Source organism: Camelina sativa, chromosome 14 (assembly GCF_030686135.1).
Source record: "Camelina sativa cultivar CO46 ecotype springtype chromosome 14, ASM3068613v1".
Classification (NCBI taxonomy): Eukaryota; Viridiplantae; Streptophyta; class Magnoliopsida; order Brassicales; family Brassicaceae; genus Camelina; species Camelina sativa.
The window spans coordinates 14,952,518-14,959,422 of NC_141893.1; the positions used below are offsets into that span (position 1 = coordinate 14,952,518).

Sequence of the window (6,905 nt, forward strand, 5' to 3'; positions counted from 1 at the left end):
CTAGGAATCATGCGGATATGTAGTTGTTGTTACCAACGATTCGTGTCATATATGTTTGTTTAAAAAGTTTAAACAGACTGTATCAAGATGTATGGTAAAATTAGTTTATTTTTATTCTCTTAAACTTTAGAATATTCTTTCGTTCAGTTTGGAATCTTGTTTTCATTGTTTTCTCATTATGTTTTCATTTAAAATATGCATGATATACAGCGGCATTATAGTTTTCCTAGATCATCTATGCCACAAATTCTCTGTACTCTATTTCTGAAACTAGGGGTCTACGAGGAAATGTGTTGATAAGATTGTTATAAATGGATACAATTAAATGTGGCCAGCTCTTATGATTTTTTTCCGTATGAGTATATATTATATAGTATATATACTATACGATGGATTTTTAAGAAGAAAAAGAACAAAAGGAAATTTTGTTTCCCTCTCATTTTTTAAAGAATCGTGACGTAAATTTTGCATTTATCATATTTAGATAATTCAAAAAAAAAGTGTCGTGATGTAAATTTTAGTATTCGTGAGATATAACAATTTCAAAAGCATATCATAATACGTATACGGACGGACGATGTGCTAAAAAGCTAACTAAAAACTTTGATAATCTCGTGGACATTAGGCTAAACCTCGTATTTTTAAGTATATTTGTTAGTAACGAACATCACGTTATCTAGAATAATTTATTCGACTATAAATATAAAATGAATACATTAGTATCTATGCCAAAAAGCACATGCATATATTATATATATATATGCACATTAGTCATTAGTGTATATATTGTGGCTGTGTGTATTTATGCGTGGAGACTGCAGACTGAACGTGTTACACACATTGAATCTTTGTGTTTATTTTTGGTCAAAGTAATTAGCCATATAAGCTATAAAATGGATAGAAAAACTCAATACAACTTATTTTAATATTAGTGTGTAAGAAAAGTAAAAAGGAAGTTTCATTTCTGGAAAACTCATGAGGAAAAAAAAGATGTTACGCATTCTTTGTCAAAGTTACTTTTATTTTCTTGTTTTTACCAATATAAAGATTTTAATATAACATTAAATTATAGAAGATATATTATTAGACTTTTTAGATAAGAAATTTAGTTTTGTCCAACAAAAAATATAAAAAAATTATATATCTGAGGGAAATTTTTGATCATTTTTTTATATATAGAAGATTCCCTCTCTAGAAGCATATTTTATGAATGACATGTTAAAAATCCTAACCAAAAACTACGATAATCTCTTATGAATAGTCATTTTTAGTCCTAACTGCATTTTTAGTATTAATGCATCAACATTAATTGAAAAATGAATTCATTTGACTCTGAATATAATAATTTAGTATTTTCTTGATTTCGATAAAAACCACAATATATGTATATTGAGTGAGTGTGTGTATGTGTTGTGGTTGTTGGAGACTGAACCATAATCGCTTTTTCAACACTTCTTCTTCATTCTACTCGTCATTTCTCTCTTCCATGCAAAAACACTGTTACAAATAAATAAAGAAAACAAACAAAATTGACATAATTAAGAAAAGATTATCAAAACAAATAGAGATAAAACTGAGTGATTGTCGGCTCATCGCAAATCAACAACAACAACTAGCGATCTCTCACTCTCCTCATCACCAGTTACGTCTGTCTCTTCGTCGGCTCCATCGCCTCGAGCCTCCTCGCGAAATACTACTTCGTCCACGGTGGCTCGAGCTGATGGGTCTTCACGTGAATTCAACCCGCTGGCTTCCCACGATCAATGACCAATTATAATGAACTTCGAACGTTTTGAGAACTCATATTCTAGAATTAGTGATGAAAACCAACCGGGCAGAGAAGTTATATTAACAGATGATGGTGAGCTCTTTAAATAATTAGATAATATATAAAAATAAGAATACATATATATATATATATATAGTATTGGAATATAGAAATGTGAAAGTCAGCACTAAAAACAGTACGTTAGGCTATGCGAGTTGCATTTTAAAGCTTCATCATAAGTGCGATACCAATGGTAGTGTTCGCAGCCGTTTGGAATGAAGAAATAACAAACTTATTTGTAGCGATCAAGGTTTTTTCACAAGACAAGTTTCAACATTTGCTCCTTTGGTTATTTACAATGTTTTGGTACATTCTAGTTGAAATTAGTATAATTTGTTAACATCATCTGAAAAATTGTTGTTTGTAATTTAATTTTGTGTTTTTACATATTCTTTTGAAGTAGATATTCAAAAAATTTGGAAACAAAATTGTATTTATCCAAGAGCTTAGACATGTTTTTAATTACCCAAGATCCAGACTGATTTGTAGTTATCCAATGGTTAAAGTAATTTTTTGTTACCCCAACAAATTAAAATAAATATATATTATAAAATAATTATTAGGTGACAGAGATGGTAATAGTAAAATGTCTTTTAACAACTCCACTTACATCCTATAATATAGCTTGCTGTTAATGCAATCTTTTGAAAATTTGATTAAGAAAGAGAACAAATGCCTTTAATTTTGTGTTTTTACATATTATTTTGAAGTAGATATTCAAAAATTTTGGAAACAAAATTGTATTTATCCAAGAGCTTAGACAGGTTTTTAATTACCCAAAAGTCACCCAAAAGTCAGACTGATTTGTAGTTATCCAATGGTTAAAGTAATTTTTTTGTTACCCCCAACAAATTAAAATAAATATATATTACAAAATAATTAATAGGTGACAGAGATGGTAACAGTAAAATGTGTTTTAACAACTTCACTTAGATCCTATAATATAGCTTGCTGTTAATGCAATCTTTTGAAATTTTGATTAGATAAAAAGAACAAATGCCTTTATTTTTGTTTATCTGTTCTAAAAATGAGGCAGATATGTAGGTGTAACTGTTGTTAGTTGTTACCAACGATTCAATATAATAGACTGTATCAAATGCAAGATATATGGTAAAATTAGTTTATTTTTATTCTCTTAACCTTTAGAAATAGTCCTTTGCTAGTTTTGGATCTTGTTTTCATTTTTTTTTAAACTAAGGAGTTTTCTCTTTTATTTTAAATTAAACAATTTGCACGCTATATACAGTGGCAACTAGTTCTCCAAAAGATCATTTGATACATGGGGTACGAGGAAATATGTTGATATTGTTATAAATGGATACAATTAAGTCTGCGCAGCTTTAATATTTTTGGTAAGATTATGACTCGAGAAAATTAGAGTATACAAAGGAATTGTAAATAAAACAAAACAAGAGAAAACTAATAGGTGAAATTACGAAGAATCCAAAGTTAACTCACTTTAGCTCAATACATACGGTATCGACGGAGTAATCACTAGTGAATAATATCTTAATTTATTTTGTAACCAAAATATGTAACGGTTACATTGTAAATATCATATTTAGCCAATTCAAGAAATACATCTTGATGTAAATTCGAGTATTCTTGATATATACAGCGATGCTAAAAAACTAACTAAATACAAATTTAGATAATCTCGTAGACTTTAGGCCTAAACTTCACAAGCCGTATTTTAAGAAAAATTGTGTTAGCCAGTAAACGAATTATTAGATTGTTTACAAAATAACATCTGTTTTAATACTATTGGTAAAAATATTTTAGAGTTCATATCGAAATATTTAATAGATTTATATCCTAACATAAGTGTGAAAGAAAGATATATGTTGAACAAAGTTATCAAACTTACCTAGATTTTCTTCTTTTCAAATAATATAAAGATTGAGTATAACATTAATTAATAGAAGATATAGTCATAGATTTTATAAGAAATATATAGTTTTTTGATATATTTCCTTTCTAATTTTCTATTATAAAGAATACTCCTCTCTCTAATAGCATATCATATGAATGACATGCTAAAGAATCCTAACAAAAAACTACGATAATCTCTATGATTATAATCCTCTTTAGACCTAACCGTATTCTTAGTAACGGACTCAATGCAATGCATGACATTAAGAGGGTGTATTGAAACTATGATTTTGGAAGATTTTACGGGATTTAGAAAATTTGGAATTTTGATAGATTTTAGGGAAGTTAATATGATTTATGGTAAAAAATTTTCAAATCCCACCTAAAACCATAAGATTTGGATTTCTGTATTTTTAACTAAACAAATCTTCTCAAATCCTCCAGAATCTCTAAAACTAGTTAAAATTCAAATCCACAAACTGTTTTGAATAACAGTAGATTTTAAAGTAGATTTTTAAATCATCAGTTCAATAACAGTGGATTTCAGGAGATTTTAAACTAGATTTTTAAATCATCAGTTTAATAACAGTGGATTTCAGGAGACTTTTTAAAATCCATGATTGAATAACATAGTATTTGTAAATTTAACACAAATCACTTAAAATGTCAAGTTGAATACACCCCCTAATTAAAAAATGAAGTTATTTGACTCTGAATATATAATAATATATTGATTTCGATAAAAACCACAATATATATACCTGAGTGAGTGTGTGTTTGTGATGTGGGAGACTGAACCATCAACGCTTTTTCAACACTTCTTCTTCTTCCTCCTCATTTCTCTCTTCCATGCAAAAACACAGTTTCAAATAAACTAAAGAAAAAAAAAAAAAAAAAAGAGGTAATTAAGAAAAGATTATTAAAACACAAAGAGACAAAAATGAGTGATGGTCGAGTAAACGCGGATCAAGAGCAAGAACAAAACCTGGTTAAACCAACGGGTAAGAGATCTCTCATTCTCATCCTCACCACTTACTTTTGTCTCTTCGTCGGCTCCATCGCCTCGAGCCTCCTCGCCAAATACTACTTCGTCCACGGTGGCTCGAGCCGTTGGGTCTCTACGTGGGTTCAATCCGCTGGCTTCCCTCTCCTCCTCACCTTGATCTACTTCCCTCGCTACGTCTTCAAAACCACCACTCGCCGTCCTTTCACGCGCTTCACGCGCCGCCATCTCATCTTCTCCGTGTTGATCGGGTTTTTTCTCGGTGTCAACAACTTCCTCTTCTCATGGGGAACCTCGTACCTCCCTGTGTCCACGTCATCGCTTCTCCTCTCGACACAGCTCGTCTTCACTCTCATCTTGTCCGTGCTCATTGTGAAACAGAAGGTCACTTTCTCAAACCTCAACTGCGTTATTCTCTTGACGTTAAGCTCTGTTTTGTTGGCTCTCGGTTCGAGTAGCGATAAACCGGCCGGTTTAACTAAATCAAAGTATTACATCGGGTTTGCATCCACGATCGGAGCCGGTTTACTCTTCGCTCTATACCTCCCCGTGACGGAGAAGCTTTACCGCAGCGTCTACTGCTACGCGATGGTCATGGAGTTGCAGCTGATGATGGAGCTCTCCGCGACGGTTTTCGCCACGATCGGTATGGCTTTCGACGGCGGGTTTAGAGAAATGGTTAACGAAGCTAACCATGTTTTCACCAAAGGACCCACGGTCTACTGGACGGTTGCGATTTTTGCCAACGTGGTGACGTGGCAGCTCTGTTTCGCTGCCACGTCAGGGATGGTTTACTTGACGTCAGGAATCACGGGAGGTATCTGCATGACGGCGTTGCTCGCGATGAATGTGATCGGAGGTGTGGTGGTTTACGGTGACAAGTTTGGTGGAGTCAAGATTGTGTCGACTGTGCTATGTATTTGGGGTTTCTCGAGTTACATCTACGGGATGTACACAAAGTCGAAGAAGGCGGAGTTGATGGAGAAGGAGAAGGGAGAATATTCCGGGGTAAAGACGTCGGAAGACGGCGGAGATATGGAGGTGGAAATGGGTAATGTTAAAGATGACGTGGCGGCGGTGGATGATAGGGTTTGAAGATATCTGTGTGATTGAGACGGCCGTTATGATTATTATTATTAGGATGCCAACAAAAAAAAAAGCGACTAGTAGTATCTTTTTCATGTTCTATCTTTTTCTCACCTTAATTTCTTTTTTTTAGCTCTTTTGTTTTTGAGTAATGCATCTGCTTTTGTTTTTGTTTGTTTTTTTAGCTGTTTTGTGTTTTCCTTTTCTGGTTATTTTCTTATGAATTATCTTGTCAAGGACGAAACTAATTATGTGTACACTTTTGAAGTGTGGATTTGTTTTTTCCAGTTGTCGGTTGATAATGTATTGTATATTTCATCTATGGGTTTGATTGGTTGTATTAGATAGAGTAGTTTATTCCAGCTAATTTTTTTTTTATCAAAAAAATTGGCTCTCACCAATACTTAAATGAGAGAAAGGATAAAAGTACAAAAGAAAAATAAAACAGGAAAAAAAAATCTTATGAAATAAATTAATTTTATTTTCTTCTTATTACTTTTATAGTTATACTTTTATGGTATTCTGAGTATTAAATATATAATTAAATTAAAATAAATGAATGTAAATATTATCTAAACCCAAATTTATAGAGATTAAATCAATTTGTTTCTATCAAATATTGTATATGATCCATTTTATCACATAACAAAATAAAGTATGAAAATCAAAAACTCAAGATATCACCAGAAAATATTTGTTGGAGCTAGAAATATCAGCAATAAAAAAATACTCGTAATATCTGTAAAAAGGTGCAGTAGTTAAAGATTTTAGACATTTTTCAAAAATGATTTATATTCCCATCTTTAGTCTGTTTTTTTTTTTTTTTTTTTTTTTTTTTTTTTTTTTTTTTTTTTTTTTTTTTTTTAACTTAAATCATCAAAGAGGAGGGTTCACACAAGAAGAGACATAAAAAATTACAAAGCTTAACAAGATTACAAAACAAATAGAGATATTGGTTCCATGAGTTTTCCAAGAAGGTGCAAGTCTTTGGGAGGCTAGCAAAGCTTGAAAGATCTGTTGGGACCATAGTGGAAACGCATTTGAAGACATGCTTCGCGACTTCTTCGATCAACAAGTGATCAACAATAGCTCTTGCTAAATATGCAGCGGAGCGTT

General features: G+C 31.8%; 1 pseudogene across 1 annotated transcript; it reads left to right on the forward strand.

Moving 5' to 3' along the window:
* The first annotated feature begins 4,453 nt into the window (after positions 1 to 4,453).
* LOC104741691 (putative purine permease 4 pseudogene) lies at positions 4,454 to 6,111 on the forward strand (annotated as a pseudogene). Its single transcript, XR_015580653.1, has one exon. The product of XR_015580653.1 is annotated as a putative purine permease 4 pseudogene (transcript).
* Positions 6,112 to 6,905: the final 794 nt, after the last annotated feature.